This window comes from Phascolarctos cinereus, unplaced genomic scaffold (genome assembly GCF_003287225.1).
Source record: "Phascolarctos cinereus isolate Bilbo 61053 unplaced genomic scaffold, phaCin_HiC Scaffold_3;HRSCAF=262, whole genome shotgun sequence".
NCBI classification, from domain to species: domain Eukaryota; kingdom Metazoa; phylum Chordata; class Mammalia; order Diprotodontia; family Phascolarctidae; genus Phascolarctos; species Phascolarctos cinereus.
This window is the reverse complement of record NW_027555736.1, coordinates 80,251,380-80,271,584: the sequence shown is the minus strand read 5'-3', so window position 1 is coordinate 80,271,584 and position 20,205 is coordinate 80,251,380. Positions and strand designations below refer to the sequence as shown.

General features: G+C 39.2%; 1 protein-coding gene and 1 pseudogene across 10 annotated transcripts in view; both read right to left on the bottom strand.

Moving 5' to 3' along the window:
* The window catches only part of CPEB3 (cytoplasmic polyadenylation element binding protein 3), a 232,576-nt gene that overhangs the window by 57,811 nt on the left and 154,560 nt on the right, over positions 1 to 20,205 (bottom strand). The window lies entirely within an intron of this gene.
* Positions 3,616 to 5,264, bottom strand: LOC110192809 (SERPINE1 mRNA-binding protein 1 pseudogene; annotated as a pseudogene).

Genomic DNA, 20,205 nt, shown 5'->3' with positions numbered 1-20,205 from the left:
CAGAAATAAGAGGATGACAGGGGGAGTAGCATGTTCAGTTCCTGGAAGCTCAGTTTTGGAAAGATGTTGATATACTGGAGGGCATCCAGAAGAGGACAACCACAACTATAAACTCAAAAAAACTTGAGCTCATACCATATAAAGATCAGTGAAAGAAACTGGAGATGTTTACTCTGGAGGAGAGAAGACTTAGAGTGACATGATAGGTATCTGCAAGTTTGTGAAGGGTTGTCAATAGAAAGAGGAATTAAATTCAGTCTCTTTGACCCCAAAGGGTCAACGACTACTGAGGTTCCTTCCCAACTAAAAAATTCTGTGATCAAAACAAGCTTGGGGTTTTTTTAACCCTTTATTTATTTATTTTTAGTTTTCAACATTCATTTTTATAAGATTTTGAGTTCTAAATTTTCCCCCCTCCCTCCCCTCCCTCCTCTCCAAGATAGCATGCAATCTGATATAGGATCAAGCTTGGTTTTTGATGGAGGTAACATTATGCTGATGCACGTGACAGAGAAGAGCCTGAAACCTGATGTGGAAAAGGTCTGCACTGCTCACACAGGTTTCATTTCTTAACAGGATATGAAGCAATGAGAGAGTTTTGACTATTTCTAGAAAGAAGATCCTGGAAACTGGTATAGAGTAGTGGTTGCATTTTGCCCTGCCTATTCTGGACAGCACCCTGCCCCAACTCTATGCCAGTTGTCATGGAGCATCAATTGCCTAAGGTGCTTCCCTAAGCAGGGGCAGCAGATCAAAGACCAGCCACTCTGCAGGACTCAGCCAATGGAACAAGAGGGAGCCAGTCAACAAGCGAAAACTATGGGTGCCAGGACCACTGTCAGGGATAGTAAATGGACACATGGTTCTGGAAAAATGGAAAGATGGGATAGGAGGTGGGAAACTGAGACTCAAGCTAAGTAAGTCAAAGATTCAAAATTGTTTCCAAGGCTAGGTGAGCCAGGGATTCAAAAAGTATGTATGTGTGTGTGTGTGTGTGTGTGTGTGTGTGTGTGTGCATGTGTGTGTGTGTATGTATGTATATGTATATGTGTGTATATATATATATATATATGTATCTGCATAAATACATAAAAAATATAAAAATCTTCAATTGCAAAGCAAGAAAGGATAACCCTTAGTTACTTAGCATCCTTTCTTGCAAATGCCATCAAACCATCAAACCTTGGGGAAGCTATTAAAAATTCAGTATGTCTAATTCATGTGGGAATAATAATTCCCTTATCAAAAGGAATATTAGAGACATCTTTGTTATAAAATGCAAACATCACAAGAAATCAGCCTCATCAGGGTCTCAGCTGGGTTTCTGTGAACCTATGGCTTTATAAGGTTATATACAGAGATGGACTCTTTCACAAAGGTCATGCATTTGTTGAAAGCAGCATCTTAGATCATCTAGTTCTGGTAGTGCTTTTCAGAGATAGTGATAATCCATGGTATGAAAAAAAGTCTGGCTGCGTTTTATACATGGCTCCTGATCCTCACTTTGTAGTGATCTTCATCCTGGTAATCTGGTCATTCCTGTATAAGCATTCCTCTCTTACCTCTGCCCATTTCTCCTTCTGACCTCCTGAATCACAAGTCAGTTCTGAGCTAATCTCAGACCAATAAGAGAAGGGAAGGTGGAAGAGGAGAATCTGGGCCCTCATTCCAGAATCTGGATAGCTGTTATTGCTATGTTACTTGGGTCTATACAAAGAGGGGCAGTCATAACTTTTTAGGAGAAGCAGGAAATAAACTCAGAAATGTTTAATTGCTATTGAATGAAAAAGGTTGGGAGACATGCCAGATCTCAAACTGTATTATAAAGTGGTAATCATCAGAATAATGTGGTACTGGCTAAGAAAAAGGATGGTGGATCAAGGAAATTGATTCGGGACACAATACACAGTAGTGAATGATCATAGTAATCTACTGTTTGATAAAACCAAAGATCTAAGCTTTTGGGACAAGAACTCACTATTTGACAAAAACTGCTGGGAAAACTGGAAAGCAGTTTGGCAGAAACTAGGTATAGACCAACACCTCACACTGTATACCAAGACAAAGTAAAAGTAGGTACATGATTTAGATATAAAGGGTGGTCCCATGGGCAAACTAGGGGAACACAGAATAGTAATTTACCTGTCAGATCTATGAATGAGAGAAGAATTTATGTTCAAACAAGAGATAGAAAGCATTATGAGATGTAACATGGATGATTTAGTTATATTAAATTAAAAAGCTTTTGCACAAACAAAACCAATGCAGCAAGATGAGAAGGAAGGCAGAAAGCTGGGGGGAAATTTTTTCACAGCAAGTATCTCTGATAAAGGCCTCATTTCTCAAATATATAGAGAACTAAGCCAAATATATAAGACTACAAGTCATTCTCCAATTGATAAATGGTCAAAGGATATGAACAGGCAGTTTTCAGATGAAGAAATCAAAGCCATTTATGGTCATATGAAAAAATGCTCAAGGGGACAGCTAAGTGTTGCAGTGTCTGATAAGAGTACTGTCCCTGGATTCAGGAGGACCTGAGTTCAAATCTGGCCTCAGACACATAACACTTACTAGCTGTGTGACCCTGGGCAAGTCACTTAACCTCATTGCCTAGCCAAAAAAAAAAAGCAAGAAAAAATGCTCAAAAATCACTATTGATTAGAGAAATGCAAATTAAAACAATTTTGAGGTACTACCTCATACCTATCAGATTGACTAATGTAACAGAAAAGAAAAATGATAAATGTTGGAGGGAATGTGGGGAAATTGGGTCACTAATGTATGGTTGGTGGAATTGTGAATAGGTCCAGCCATTCTGGAGAACAATATGGGATTATGCCCAAAGGGCTATAAAATTGTGTATACCCTTTGACCCTGCAATATCACTACTGAGTCTATATCCCAAAGAGACAGAAAAAAAGTAGGGGGGAAGGACCTATTTGTACAAAAATATTTCTAGAAGCTCTTTTTGTGGCGGCCAAAAATTGGAAATTGAGGGGATATCCATTAAATGGGGAATAGCTGAACAAGTTGTGCTATATGATAGTGATGGAATACTATTGTGCTATAAGAAATGATAAGCAGGCTGATTTCAGAAAAACCTGGAAAGACTTATATGAACCGATGCCAAGTGAAGTGAGCAGAACCAGGTGAACATTGTACATAGTAACAGCAAAACTGTATATCAAACAACTGTGAATGACTTCAATACAATGATTGAAGACAATTCCAAAGGATTCATGATAAAAAATGCTATCTACCTCCAGAGAAAGAACTGATAGGATCTGAATGCAGATTAAAGCATACTACTTTCCACTTTATTTTTTCGTGAGTTGGTTTGGTTTTGTTTTGGTTTTTTTGGTTTGACTAATATAGAAATATGTTTTATACACATATAACCTATATCAGATTGTTTATCATGTCAGGGATGGGGGAAAAGAAGGAGAGGAAAGAGTAAATTTGGGACCTCAAATTTTTTTTAAAAAAGAATGTTAAAAATTGTTTTTAAATGTAATTGGGAAAAAATATATATATATACATATTAAACTGGTACACACTGTTCACACCTATATTTCAAGTTTGGAAATGCATATTTGCAAGCAGCAATACAAAAAAGTATCCATGAAGAATGCATAATCTCTGAAAATTATGAAAACATCCCTGCTACCATTACATTTCTAAATACAAAACTGACTACCATATTGTTGCTTCCAAGCAGCGAGAGAAGTTCATTTTCAAAACAGATAAATTCAGTCTTTAGGTGTGAATGGCATGAATGACAGTCTTTTAAAAAAATTTCTTAGTTGTTTAGGATTGTTAAGCATGCAAGCCTAGTGGAGGAGGGTCCACAAAGGAGCTGGGCTGGCTGAGGATGTCCAGTTTAGGCCAGAGCCGGGAAAGCCTCTGGGTCATCTACATCAGGGGCAGAAGCACTGGACTTGTCAGTTCTGCTGCCGGGGTTGGGCCGTCAGCCAAGTCCACGCCGGCCTTGCCCGCCTCTGCCGCCATGGCCCGGGCGACCAAGGTCTCCAAAACTGATCTCCAGCTGGGATGTGATATCATTGGCCGGCTTGCGGAAGTGATGATCCATCACAGATTCTTCGGTGTGAGCCTCCTCACTCTTGGACTTACGGAGCAGAAAGCCCTTCTTCCACTGCCCACTGGCACCCTCATTGGGTTTGAGGATATTAAATTTTACTTTGGCCCGGTCCTTGTTCTGAATTGCCTTCCACTCATCCAAGATCATCTCTTTGGGGTCCTCTTCCTTTACCTCTTCCACTTGTTTTCTTTATTTTCTGTATCAGCCACTGGGTGCTCTTCTCCTTCGGGGTCTCCTCGGTCACAGTGGTCTGCTCCAAGTCAGTCAACTTGTCTTTGACCGTTCCCAATTATGGGAGCCACTGCCACCACGCTTGTCCTCGTGCTTCAGGCCACTGAAATGTGAATGTGAGAAAGAAGATCTATCGCTTCCTCTGTGCCTATCAAATTCCCTCTTTCTACGAGAATCAAAACCATCTCCTCTGCTCATTCCACCGCCACCCCGACAGGTCCTCTTTCTCCAGGACCTCCAGGACCGCCACGACCGCGGATCAGCCAGTCAATGCTAGGCTTATCAACCGAAAATTCTCCTCCTTCACCCTTTTCTTCAATTGATTTTTCAAATCGTCGCTCACGAGGTGGTCGCCTTTCTGGTCTCCTGTCAATTGGTTTTCCTTCACCCTGAAGTTGCTGGTCAGTTCTTCTACCTGCTCATCTTATCCCTTCTTTCTTGTCCGCAGCGTTGGTGGCTGCGTTGGCCGAGCCGCTGGTGGCAGCGAGTTCTTGCGATCCTTCTGCGACTCCTTGCACTGCGGCTTCCTGGGCGCGCCCCCGCTGCCCTTGCCCGCCTGGGCCAAGGCCTGCGCCATGCTCTTGGGTCCGGCCCGCCGCTATCACCTCCTTCCTTCTTCTTGTTCTCGGCCACCTTCAGCACCTCAAAGGGGTCGAATTCGTCGTCAAATAGCTGGTCGAACCAGTTGGTGACAACGCAGCCGAAGCCTTCCTGCAGGTGGCCGGGCATGATGGGGCCCCGGCACGTTCCTCCACGGATTGCAGCGGGCCACGCCGAGCTGACGGTGCCTGCTTCAGCTCGTCCCCACCGGAAAAATATTTTTTAAAAAAGTTGGGAGATATCTATCAACACAGTAAATACCACCAGAAAAAAAATCTTTCAGAGAAGCTTCTTTTAACGATTTCCATGTCCCACAGGATCCCCACAGGCTTCACTGAGTTGATTAGGTTGAGAGTTTAAGCATTCAATGATCCTCTGCTAGAATGTTTTCTCTGGTTCCTGGCCATGTAAGTCACATGCTATGATGACACTACGCCATCTGAACTGCAGATAGAGAAAGCACAGCCTAGTACTTTCCTCTATTTTTTGCCCAATGATGAGTTTAACTCCCTTCCTGTTTTAAGCACCCTTACTAGCAAAGCCAACCTCCTAAAGCTTCCAAAGCAGTTACCAACATACACCAAAAGCAACTGGGAGGAAGAGGAAAAAAAAAAAGAGGTAATATCATTTATGTTAGAGATCAAATATATAGTGCTTTGGGTTTCTTACAAAGCCCCATAGAAATAGGGTGCTTATCTCTACCAACCAGCCAATGTGACATAAAAAAACTCAGCATTCTTCTCTTGCTGAATCATTACCCACCCCCAACCCCCAAAGGAGGAAAAAAAAAGCAGGGAGATGAAGCTTCAGCTCCTTCACCTTCAGAGCCTGGGCATAAGGAACACTGATTTCTAGAAATGGATAAATAAAACCAAATTCCATTATTAAATTAAATAATAAAATGTTTCCTCCTTATACAATTTCTTCCCTGTAATTTTTTTTTTACTCTAGTCACATAACCAGAGCAAAAAGGAGTATTGAAGAGGTGGCATGGTAATGTATTTTAAGTAGGAAGGAGGAACAAGGAAATGAGACTGGAGAAGTGGGTCAAGGGGAAAAAAAAGCCTCAGTCACTGGAATGAGGGAACAAGGAAATACACACTGATAGATGCTATCACTATGTACTGGTAAAGCAGGTCCCATGACTTGATAGTAACAAAATTCTTTGTGAGCCACACTTTGCTCCTTTCACAATCATCAATTATACAAAAACATAATAGAGGAAAAAACTTATGAAAAATTAATGGAAAAAAACACCAATGACCATGTTTTGCTTAATTTTAACTTTGAATAATATGGATTCAAATACATGCAGCCAGTTCAGGGGATTCATGATTTGCATTAATTGTGACCTAGCTGTAGTTCAGGCAACTGGTGATGGGGGCCTGAATTAAGATGGTGGCCTTTGTAATAGACAGACATGAGAGATGTTGATGACATTCTACCTCCACCTTGACAACTGATTATATATTTCGGGAGGGGGTGAGGTAGAGTCAAGAACTGAAGATGAAGGAGGTTCTGAACCTGGGTGAGTGGAAGGTAGGTGATGCTATCAACATAAATAGGGAAGCTCAGAAGAGGGGCTGAGGTTGAGAAAACACATTATACAGATGATATGGATTCTGTTGGTAAAAATTCATTATGATTACAATAAAAAGTCTTTATTCTTAACGGATTCAATTCCCCACTTAGTATTCAAGAAAGTGAAAACACTGAATCCCTTCAATAAAGAAAGGAGAAAATTTTGGTGTAAGTCTTGAAAACTAACAGAAAGTTGTTCCTAAAATATTGTCACGTTCCATATTATAGGATCATACGTCATAAGATCATAGATTTTGAACCTTAATTAGTTAATATAGACCTTGCTTCCCCAAACCCCATTTTACAGATAGGAAACTGAAGACCAGAGAAGTTAAGCAATTTGCCCAAGGTCAGACAGTACACTAAGTGACAGAGCCAAGATTTGAACCCAGGCCCCTTGACTCCTAATACACTCCCTTTCCACTGTAATATTCTGTGCCTCTAGCTACAAATTCTACCATGCATTATTACTTTGGGAGCTCAGCATTATAGCATTGAGGAGGGGGAGAAGCAAACTTACGATTTCCTCAGTGGGTCAACTCCCAGAATAGAAACTCTCTCTCCACTGATAGAGATCATAGTTAATTTGTCTTGGAAAATTGTGTAGGGTACTAAATTGGTTAAGAGGTTTGCCCATAGTCATACAGTTTAGCCATCATTATGATGATAAGGTCCTTATATATTTTTATGCCTATATTAAAAATAATCCTTATGTACAAAATTCTTCCATTCCCTTCCACCCCCAATAATAGTAATATTCAGGCACAGCCTACCTAAGTTTGATCCCAATCAACAATTCTTGATATGATCTTCTGTTTTGTGTATCATGTTTTGAAGAGTACATGGAAAAGATGGAGAACATGCAGAGAACACAACACAGGATCACAGATTTAGAGCTGAAACAGGCCTTATGGACCATCTCATTCAATATCTGCTTTACAAATGAAGACCCTATTGTGAGCACAGGTTAAATTACTTGCCCTTGGTCACACAGAGAGAGGGGCAGGCAGGACTTGAAACCAAGCCCTCTGATTCCAGATCCAGTGCTCTTCTACTGTATCAACTTGTGACCAGGATGGTAAAGAACCTCCAGGTTCATGACATGTAAGTGGTGACAGTTAGCCTAGAATAAAGAAAAGGGGGAGGAGAGTAGAAGATGGGGAGCACTAATAACTGCCTTTAAGTGTCTGAAAGGCTATCACCTGGAAACCAAGTAGAAACAGTAAAGGGTGCAAATTGCAAAGGAACCAACTTCTGCCTTTCTTTAACTACAGGCAGAATAGGCTGCCTCTGGAAGATAATAGGTCCCACCTCATTAGTGGTTCTTAAAGAAAGGGCGAAAACATTGTTTTACCATAACATTACTAACACACTCTAACCAAACTCTATCACAGAGTGGCAAAAATCATTGTTTAAAAACAGGCAGCCAAAACACAAATGAGTCCAAAGGCCATTTATAGTTGCATTTTTAAAAAGTATCTTTCTTGATCTAGAGCAAGATACTGGTTGCTTAATGGAAAGAAACCTTACGATAAAATTTTAAAATATTCCATTTAATATTAATGACATGAGAACAGTGACTAAAACAGAATGTTAGGTTTAGGAGGGAACCAAAAATCATCTAATCCACAGATACTAAACTCAGCCCCTACTTGTCTCAAGCAGCACAAGAATGCTGCCCAAACCAGACCAAAATGTAGTCGGGAAATGTTCGACAAAACAAAAAAAAAGTATTATGTGACATAGATACTATTCATTTTTGTTTCCTAAATTCCTATTTGAGTTTTATTGATCTAGTCCAACTTGACAAAGGCACTCTACAATAGATAACAAGTGATCATTCAGCTTCTGCATGAAGACCTCAAAGGAAGAAAAATTCACTACACATCAAGGCACCACACTCCCATTTATGGATACCTCTGTTAGGAAGTCACATTAAGCCTAAATTTTCCTTTGCACAGCTTTCACTCATTACTTCTAATTCTGTCCTCTGGGGCTAAGCAGCAATAAGTCTAATTCCTCTTAGACTTGAGGACCCCTCAAACTCAAATGTGTTTTGTCATGTATCCAAACATTGACTCAGCTATCTGGTTGATCTACATCAGATTTACAGATATAACTCTGAGAAAAGAATGGAATGTTCAGAAATTCTACATGGTTCATTCATGAAAAAAAATTGTTATACTCCATATCTAGTATACTTGTCAATTACATATCATACAGGTGAGGATAGCACTGTGGCACCTTGCAAACAAAAATTTTAAAGATATTTTAAAGGATTTAGAGTTGGGAATATCTTTAAAAATCACCTAGTTCAAACCTTCATTTTACAGATAAGGAAACTGGGGCCCATGGAGATAAGCTGAATTGCTTAAGGTCACACAAGTGGTATGTAGCAGATTTGAGATTCAAACACAATTCTTCTGATAACAAACACAGTGTTCTTTTCACAATACCACACTCCTTGCCCAAGAAGCAGGTTTATTCAAATATGAAAATCATTGTTCATTCCCAGTTGATATCTGAAGTATGACAGCTCAGTTCCTCTCTTCTGTGGTTCATATAGCTAATTGGGAGTCTTTCTCCCATAAATTATAGTTAATTGAGTCTGGGGCTAACATTCCAATGTATGGGATTGATACTGGGCTCCTCACTGTGATGCTATTTCCACGTTTGCTGTCCTCTGAAATGTTCCTAGCTGACTTCTTCAATTAATCTACCTTTTAAAACTTGGATTACTTCCCCATCAGAGGCATTTTTCATTTCAAAATTGGAATTTGTTCCTCTATGAGGTCAAGGAACAATGAAATCACAAATAGAAACCAAGAGAAGCTTTCCCAGGATCAGAAATAAAAACGCATGTCCGCCTTTCAAAGCCTCAGGATGACTTTAAGATGGTTTAATATTTTATGCAAATCGATCTTATTGTGACCTCTTTGATCGGGCTGTTCTTTCCAATGATGCAGATGGCGATTCATCCATTCCTCTCCATTCTGTGAAGATTCTTGTCCATGTGTTTCCCTCTAAGTTCACCAGAAAGGATCAACCTCACACGCTCATCTCCTCCTGACTGTAAAAAGAGTGTTTGGGAGGTCCTAAAATCCAAATATTAGATTTAACCTATCACTATTACATAAGACAGAATTTAAGCATTTTGAGAAAATAATCAAAGTTTAGATTTAGGCCTAGGAGATGGTGGCGAAGCCATTATAAGAAGAAATATCAAGACAGTTACATGGATGAAGGTAATCAAATTTTTGTACAGGTACAAGATAGAGAGAAAACAATGGTGTTACTGCCTGCAAATTTCCCATTTACAGGCTTTAATATTTTTTTTAAGCTTTCTAAGATATAGAAGAAAATAAAGGTTTTGATGATAAACAATTGGGTTCTGGATTCATTCTTGAAGCTTAACTGATTTTGTCACTAGTAATTTCTTTAAATAGATTTTCTTTCTTTCTTTCTTTCTTTCTTTTTTGGAGGCAATCAGGGTTAAGTGACTTGCCCAAGTTCACACAGGTAGTAAGTGCCTAAGGTTAGATTTGAACTCAGGCCCTCCTGACTCTAGACCCTGTGCTCGATATACTGTGCCACCTAGCTGCCCCTTTCAATAGACTTTCATCTCTATTCTAGCTAATTTATTCAAACCTGTTCTAATACCTAATGACAATAGCAAAGGAGATTCAAGCTTTTAAGGACTTATTTTCATCTACCATAGAATTAAGAAAGTGGCAAAATATTATTATTCACTTGTTTCTGGTGAAGTTTAACTCAGTGCAGGGTATGCTCCTACAAAAGGAAGGGATAGGACCTTCTGATGGCCAACTCCATCCATGTCTGCCATTTCACAGAATCTGCACCCATTTCATCAATCTTAACCAAAACCCTTCAGCGTATACACTTCATCCTAATCCTTCTAAATTTCTTAAGTATTTTAGGTACAAGAACCTTAATTCTAAAAATCTTCTCTGACTTCAGCCTCTTCGTAGGACTTACCTGGTTTGCTTCTCAAGGCCACCCCAACATCTACTTCGGATTCTCAACAAATTCAATTTCTGCTGGCTGTGGAGCACCCTAGGGCTCTCACTGTAGTCTCCTACTTTCTCAAAGCACAAATCTTGAACAAAGTGTTCTTTCTATTCACAGAACTTAACTACCATTTGGTATGCTTTCTTTTGGTCAAATATTTGAGCAAAACACTGTGTGCTGAGATAACAAAAATATGTAGCCCCTATCCTTGGGTAACTTTTAATCTAGGAGATATTAGATATGCACATCATAACTAATACAAAGCAGAATATAATGACTAACCTAAGAGATATGAACAAATTGACATGAAAGTACAGAGAAAGGAGAAAGCACCTTTGAGTTGGGAGATGATGGTCAAAGAAGGTTTTGTGGAAGAGAGGGCAACAAAGTTGAGTCATAAAAGAATTCTGATAGGTGGAGATGGTGGTGAAGTCATTATGAGGAGAAATATCATGGCAGTTACATGGAAGAAGCACACATCTGCAAATCTCTGAATTCTGTGATTCAGTATGATTCATCTATTTGGCTGCATATACATGGAATCAAATCTGAAAAATGTAAAAAAAAAAAACTTTTGGGGTCCCTACACAACTAAGATATTTTGGAATAGTCAAGAAAACATTTCTATGACATGGGCTGCTACATGTTACATGCTAAACTGCACTTAACCAGCCAAAGGACCCAATCTCAAACAGAATACACAGATTAAACCAAATCGGCTACCAACATGGCTGAATCCTTCAATTTCAACAACAACATCTTCAGCCTCTTGAAGACCATGAAATTAACAATCTATCCCTCCACTTTCAATTTGTTTTTGCTGTTACATAGATGAAGCATGTGTCTTATAAGATGATTCAAATAAAATATCCTTTCTGAAATTCCTATTGAATGTGACAAAGTCAGGGATGTTCATCTTCCATCCATGATATACCTGTACTCTGCTTCTTCATCCAAGAGGATCAAAGCCACTTTATTTTTATCTCAAGCACAAAAAAAATCTTAGAGTATTTTCTGACTCAATGCCTTTCTAAATATAACATATTTAATCTTACCGGAAAATTCTGTCTTCCCCCCTCCCTACCCCCAATTCCCCTGATGCTTCCTTTCTGTACCTTTTCCTCCCTTTTTGCTTCCTTCTCCATTTTTCTCCCTTGCTCTCATTGCAGCACGGAAGTGATCCTGGAATCCTGAGGTATAGTGCAAATGCCCCTGGACCAAAGTAAGAAGACTTGGAGTATGGCCTAACTCAATTTGCAGAGGATCGTCACCAGAAGGTTAACTGACATCAAGATAAAGAAAATTTGAGGTAACAGCAACTCACAAAGACCATCTCAATAAGACATGGAGGCATCATGTGATCCATAAGGATCCAAAGGAAGGAATGAGCCACCTGTATGAGCCACGAATCATCTGAAGAATTAAAGTAGGGTGACTGGTCACTTGTATTACTACCTAATTTCTTTTCCTCTGCTAGACATGTTCATTTTCCCATTCTTCTAAGAGCTTCTTCCGAGTTACTCTCTCCATCACTACGTTCTTTTCTGCAGATATTCAGTTATGACCAAGATACTCAACCCTTACTTTTAAAACCATTAATCAGACCAACCAAGCTTGAAGCAAGAGCAAATCAGATGACCTCTTAGGCTCTTCTCAATTCCTACTTTAGAATCCTCCATCAGTTTGCTTTCCTGATCACTTAGCTGGCAGGCTTCTTCAATATCTTAGGGATAAAAATATGTCTGCTACTCAGCCTTCTCCCAGATTTCACTCAATTAATAAAACACTTTCCTTGGCCCAGCTTGGCAAGTTCATAAAGCCTTCCCTGATTATATAATACAGAGAGAAGGGACCAGAGGGAAATATTCCCAGGGTCTCTTGCACTCAGGATACTATAATACACATCTAGCTTTTTACTATTTCCCCCCAACACTTGTCTCCACATATTTTGTACTAGTCTCTCAGATTATACATCATAGAAGCACAAAACATTAGATCTGGAAGGGATTTTGGAGATAATCTACTCTATCCCTGTCATATGACAGATGAAGAGAGTGAGACTCAGGCAAAGTGCCTGAGCCCCCAAATCTACTCTTCTTTCCACCTCACAATGCTGTCTGTCAATGCCTAACTAGAGAAACGGAATCTCTTTCTATTGCTCCTTATGGCAATGAACAATGCCAAGTGGCAAGAGGTAATTAATAAGCAATTAACTGGAGGGAAATAACTCTCCGAAGCAAAATTATATCAGTTACAACACGTTTTCTATAGTTTTATGGGTAAAACCTTTAAGAAGCAAAGCTACAGTGAAATGGAATATTTTAAGGATGTGTGGACAGGTGGTTCAGATCCCACCAGTGAGTGAAGATTTGCCAAACATTCAGGGCACATGTGACTAGTGAGCTGGTGCCATCATCTTCTATGGAGAAGATGCAAATTCAACATAAGCTACTTGCGTCTTGCAAGTAGTTAAGAAAAGCAGAGATTAAAGTCATTCTGCTTCACAATTTGACTTGATTAGTTTACATAATCTCATGAGGCAAAAAGCCTTGGAATTTTATTGCTTAAAACATCTGATTTCTACTCGAGCTATTCTGGAAAAGAAAAAAAAATTACTCTGAAAGCTTCACTTCCTTCAGATATTCTTAAAGCCAGATTTAAAGAATGGCTTTAAGTTAACAGTAAAGGGAATGTTCCCATTCACTTCTTCTGTGTAACAAAACTGATTTATTTGGTGGTCCTTCCTTTCTCCTCCCTGATCTTGGGTAGTTTATTAGAAAGAACACTAGCATACATAGCAAAATACTGTGTGCTTTCAACCTGGGCTCTATGGGACTTCGTCTCTGTCTCAGTTTCCTCATTCTTACTACTAAGAGATTGGATTTTGAATTACAACTCACATTGATATTATAGTTTGTGGTTTTAAAAAGCCCTTTTAACCAGACCTATGATTTCTTCAGTGTAAGGAACTCCTAGGGAAGAAACTTCCCCCATTAATACAGACTTGCACCTATTCTCCAACTTAGCTTTAGAGAGATGTCTGAGGCACTGAAGTTAAATGTTTTGCCCAGGAAGGATCACACAGTCATTAAAAGTCAAAACACGGGACTTCAACTCAGACCTTCATTTTGGCTACATCCCTGTTTTACAGATGAAGAAACTGAAGCACAGAGAGCATAAGCCTGTGCCCAAAGTTACACTGGTATAATAAAGATCTTGGGATGTGCCCCTGGTTCCCACGCCTCCAAATGTAGCGTTTTTTTCCACAATACCTCAAGATGCCTCTGGAGGTGGTGTCTAAAGTACATTCCACCTCTAACATTCTATAATTCTATGTATTAATAAGTTTTTTGGGGGACAAAACAGTGATTTTATTGCTGTAAGGAACTTATGGTGAGGAAATCCCTTTTCACCAATGAACACCTGTTAACTATCATACATTTTATATAATCAGGGGCACTTAATGCGTGACAGTCATATCATCCATATATAGCAGAAGGGGGATTTTAATCTCTGTCTTCCTGACTGAGGATGGCTCTCTGTCCAGTACACCATTCAATCTCTCCTACACTGCTACGTAGTCATTACTTAAGAGTACAGTGTTTAATGTGGTTTGAGTCTATGTCAGTTTTTTTTCTTCTCTGTGGCCATATATATAAACACCTGCATTTCCATGCCTTTGTGAATTGGCATAATTATCTTCTACATAGGAAATCCAAACGCACAAAGTGAACTAGGTGAGAGAGATGCTGGGTCTGAGAATACACATTAACTCTATCAGAGAAATGAAAAGGCACATACTCTACACGTGGTCCTAAATGTTATTACATATAAAGGACATCATCATCATTATTATGTTTATTACCCTATATGTAATGTGAATTTGCTAATATGTGTACATGTTGTTTCCCCTGATAGAAGAGAAGCTCTTGAAAGCAGGAACTAGTTTATTCTGGTCTTCATATCTCAGCACTTAACACAGTGTTAGGCACACACAATGTTTGTTGGTTGACTGCTGGTTGCCATCTCTGATAAACAATGAAAGAGGAAAGCCAGGGAACTAACAGGCTGTGGGCCCAGGAAGATTCAGGAATGAATTGGAAAATGTCATACCCCCCAGTATAAAAAAACTGAGGTTCAAAAGTCACATTTGACAATTCGTGAAGCCAGAGAACAGAGAATCACAAACAGCTGGAATAGGACTTAAAAGTCATCCGGTCCATCCTCCAAATTTTACAGATAAGAAAATTGAGGCGCAGTGAGTCAAAATGATTTGATTAAAATCACACAGGTAATAAGTAGAAGAACTAGGATTTGAACTGGCTCCAAATTTTGCACACTTTCCGTTGTACAACACTGCTTCTTGCTGTCCAGGTGAACTGCTCACTCCTATTATGCGAGAAGGGCAGTTAAGACTTAGAGCCCTAGCCCATACCAGATCCTCCGATGTTCTCACAAAACATGGGTAGGATAGATTACTACAAGGAAGAAAATACCAAAGGACACTTCCTGATGATGAGACAGCATAAATGACCAGGAAGTGCCACAAATAACATCAACTTGTTTATGTCTTGATATCGATCAGCCTTGCAAAAATACCAAAATAATTCCCCTGCTCACAATTTATTTTGAACTGATTCTTCTTTCTCATGGATGATACCCATCTAGAAAACAGGAGACAACAGCTTGCTTTATTTTTCATGAGGTATAAATTGTTCTTTGAGCAAGCAAGAAATAATCAACTGCAAAGCTGACGCTGAAAGAATACTGAGATTTAATATTACAACCATGGCAGAAAGAAAGAATAGGAAGTCTCTGGCACTTTTGAACATGGGAAAACACACCAGATGATGTAGGACTCTCCATGAGGCTCATGAGGCCTGCTGTGTCAAGGTTCTGTCATGCCTTCAGTATGGCAGATTGGTGCCCTAGTCACAGGTCACCACTCAGAAGATAGGCTTTGAGCATATAAAGGCTTATGAAGGACAAAAGGTGCTTGTGCAAATCAACAGTACCTTCAACTTCATAAGACAGAACGATCTTGTTTGGATTTTCTTATTTCTCTCTACTCTAATTTTCAAGTCTAGGATTAAGGTGAAACTAGAAATTACTCACAACAAGTACGATAGTTCCATGCTGTTTCTCTGGTGGTATCTTGTTCCACGGCAGCCTGCCTGTACTTAATTCTTCCTCTAGCCATGGAAGATTTTATTACTAAGAGCTCAAATGCTCAAGTTGGATCTTGGCCATTAGATTCTAATGCCTGTAGACTCTGTCTCTACTCCTTTCCCTGACTTAATTATATCTTAGTCACCTGGCTAGATGGCAGCCAGGGTAATTTTGCCTTGGGGAACTCAAGAGCAAAGTCATTCTGGACCTAAAGTCAGGTTGCCCCAATATGCAGGAGGTAAGGAAAATTCCCACAGTTTTTGGCACTAGCTAAGTATGGTGAGCAAAAACAGTCTACTGCTGCTTGGTTCCTTCCTGTCCTAGAGAAATGAATGTTGGCTGCAATCTGTCTGGCTTTTGTTCCTGTTACTCTTCTGAAATTGCATGCTCAAAGGTCAAGAATTTCCTCATCATCAGATCCAATGGCTGCCTTGATCTCGCCTTCATCCTCTGACACTTCTGCAATGATAGTCATTATTTACTAACCACAGTCTTTGTGGAACCCTCCCTTCCCTTGGTCTCTATGATGTTAGAATAGCTTTCATTGCATAGTGTTTTAAGGTTTACAAGGCTCTTCATATATATGTTCACTCATTTGATCTTTATAAAACCTCATGACATAGGTACTACTATTCCCTTTTTATGGGTGAAGAAACCGAGGCTTCGATGGGTCAAATGATTTACTGAGGATTATATGAGCTAGCAGGCATCTGAAAGGTGACTGAAGCTCAGGTCTTCCTGACAAAATTCAGCTCTCTGTTCAAGAGGTTATGTTTTGGTTTTCCTTTCACCTACCTCCTTTATAGGCTCCCTTTTACATAACGCCCCTTCTCCATTGGTATTCTTCAAGATTCAGGCCTTGGTCCTCCTCCTTCAGAGGCTCTCTCTAGTCAGAGGCTCACCCAATCCCATGTTTTAACCACCGCCTCTACACAAACAATTCTCCAAGAGGTCTCTCCAACCTTAATCTTTGCCTCAGCTGTCAGTTCCATAATGTCCTATGGGAATCTTCCCTTGGATGTTCTATAACCTTGAATTAAACATGACTAAAATCAACCCAGTATCTCTCGGACAAAACCACCGCTCACTCATACTCAGGCTCATTGGTCTCTCCTTGTTGATATTCCCAAAATAAGACTGACACACACACACACTCTCTCTCTCCCACTTAAAGCTATCACCATTTTCCCAGTGAATGTAGATTGGTTCCTCCACCTTCTTCCCACATTTAGTCAATTACTAAAACCACTGGATTCTCCTCTGTAATGTTTCTGCCCTCCATCATTTTCTTTCCATTCTTACTGTGGTTATTGCCCTTACAACCTCATATTTGGATTATGTTAAGAATCTTTAGATTAGCTTTTGGTGTCTAGTGTCTTCCCCCTCTTGACCAATTCTGTTAGATGCTTTTTCCAAAACACTATTTTTGTCAATATATCAATCAGTGCCTTTCTCAAAAAGCTTCAAAAATCAGAGGATCAAAGATGTAGAGCAGGAAATAAGCTCAGAAGTCTTCTAGACAAACCCCCTCAATTTCCACATTAAGCAAAAGACTCAAAGAGACAAAATGACTTGTCTGATGTCCAAGAGGCAGAAAGCAAATCAAGACAGAGTCCCAAGCCAGGCCCCTGTGTCTCCAAATTTAACGTTCCTTCTACTGTTTCCATTTCTGTTCAGGGGATCACCACTCATCTGGTCACCGCATATGCATCCTAGATTCTCCAGTCCCCTTCATATCACATTGACAATTAGTTGCCAAATCTTATTGATTCTACCTCCACCACTCACATCTGTCCCCTTCCTCTATTCACACAGCCACTACCCTAGTTCAGTTACTTATTACTTCTAACTTCAATTACTCTGATATATTCCCAACTGGCCTCTGACCTTTTAAATCCATCCTTCACATAACTGCTAAAGTCAAATTCCTAAAAGACAAGTGCGAATATGTCATTCCAGTGGCTCCCTATTGCCTCTAGGATCCAATACAAAGTCTCCCATGTGGAACTGTGGAACTGAAAGCCTTTCATAATCTGGCTTCCATCTCACTTTCCAAAGTTAGTATGCATTACTCCCTTTTATGTGCTCTACAGTCTAGCCAAACTGCCCTGCCTTCTGGCCCTCACATATAACATTGCCCTACCCCTCTCTCTGCCTTTGCACAGCAATCAATAAACATGCATTTATTAAGCACTTAAAATGTGCTAGACACTATGCTGGGTGTGGGTGATACAATGATAAAAACAAAAAATCCCTGTCTTCAAAAAGTTCACGTTCTATTGGTGGAGACAACATGTACATATATCAGCACGTGCAGAATACAAAATAATACAAGGTGGTGGTGGGGGCACTAAAGGCAGCTGGGGGAATCAGGAAAACTTTATGTAGAAGGTGGTGCTTGAACACTATTTTAAATGAAGGAAGGGATTCAATGAGGCTGAAGAGGGCCACGTATTACAGGCAAGGGGGATAGCCAAAGCAAAAGCATGGAGAAAGGAAGAAAATGTTATGTGTGCAACACAGCCTAAACTGACCTTATCTCCCACTACTCCCAACATAAAATCTTGAGTCCATTCAGGTTTGATCTTGTCACTGTTCCTCCCAAACAAACATACATCACATAAAGCCTACTTCAGTACTTTTTTTCCCTATAAAATGCTTGTCTCCCACTTTCCTCTTCACTTATATTCTTCCCATCCTTTGAAGCTGAGATGGAGTCCATCTCTTCCATGAAACCTTCCTTAAATCATTCCAGCCCAGAGTCATCTTTCTTCTTTTAAGATCCTGTGGAACTTACTGCCTGTACCAACTATTTGGCAATGCCCATATACCATCTTACTGCATTAGCTGACTTTCACATGTGGGTCATGTTAACTTTTCAAAGATATTAACTGGTAACCTGGAAATGCATCTCATACTGCTGCCTAGAGTCCCCCCCTGCATCGTAGTACAGGGCTCTGTACTGATCGCTCAACATATATTGTATTAATTGTGTCCAATATGATGTGATATTTGCAATGTCTCATTATTTCTTCTTTCTGGTTAAATTCAATAATCACTTAAGACAATCACAATACTATATGAGATTTGGTTATATTTTAAGACAACTCTAGTTTCATGAAATATGCCAATATATAATTTTACTTTAGTACAAGTCCAGAGCTAAAAACATATAAAAGAAATCTTCAATGTTTTGGCAAGATGTAGAGCTGAATGTCCTTCTCGTTATTCATAATTAAATTCAGAAGAGACTTGGGTTCCATTTTATGATCAAGCAATAGGAAAATAATTTTAAAATATTTCCACTCTGGCAGAACCCTATCATATTTGCTGCTACTTCCTCTTTCCCTGGAGGATGGCCTTATAAAGATTTTAGTTTAAAGTTTAAAGATACAAGAGGTGATTATATGACAGGAGATTCCTCTCCATTTCCCATTGTAATGGAGAAGATAACAAAAAAAGAAAGAGTAAATCTATATGCATGACAGAAAAAGGTTCATCATGTTTTCTTGCTTGTTCCACTCCTATATCAATCAACCAAAGAATTTTTTTCCTCCAATTACTGATGATATATTTGGCACTATGCTTGGCACTTTAAGGTATCAAGATTCAAAAGGAGTTTATAATCTATTTGGGGAGCCAAGACACACATGAGGCAATCAGTGAACAAGATAGTACACAAACCTTTGAAGTGGATAACAATAAATAAATAAATGAATGAATGAATGAATGAATGAATTGGGTAACAGACAATTAGAGAAAAAGCCAGTATCTCAGAAGGTACTAACATCATAGTACTAACAGTGATGTAAACTGAGTCATAGAGAAGATTTTTACAAGAGGAAGCAGAACTTAAGCTACATTTTGAAGAATGAGAGAACATTCTGGATGAAGTCAGATTTAACTGTAATTGTATGAATTGTTTATTCAACTAACAAATATTTGAGTGCCTAACAATGTATTGAGATATATAAGGAAGGTAAGATACAATTCCTATTGAGGAATTTTCAATTTAGCAATCATTCAAAATGAAAACACTATTGATACACATTTCCAAAGCGTTAAATTTATCACTGAGGCTCATATAAATTCATTTTTGAAAAAATTCCCATAGTAATCTCTTCAGTTGTCCTTACTCATTAAAGTATAAAAAAATAATAGCTACATTCATATCAAACAAGATGGCTAACAATTATATAGTGTTTTGAGGATCCCAAAGTACCCTAAATGCATTCCCTCATTTCAGAGGTGGTGACAGTGGAAGATGATCACTGATCTGGGAGTCAAAGGATTTAGGTTCAAATGTTATCTTTGATGCTTTCTATTTGTAAGAACTTAGACAAATAAGTTCAAGTTGGACTCTCTGGGCTTGTTTCCTCATCTGTAAAATAAAAAGGTTTGACCAAATGACCTTTACAATCCCTTCCAGCTCTAAATCTTCAATCTTCACAATGATTCCTGAAGTAGATACTATTTTACACAGGTAGAAATTG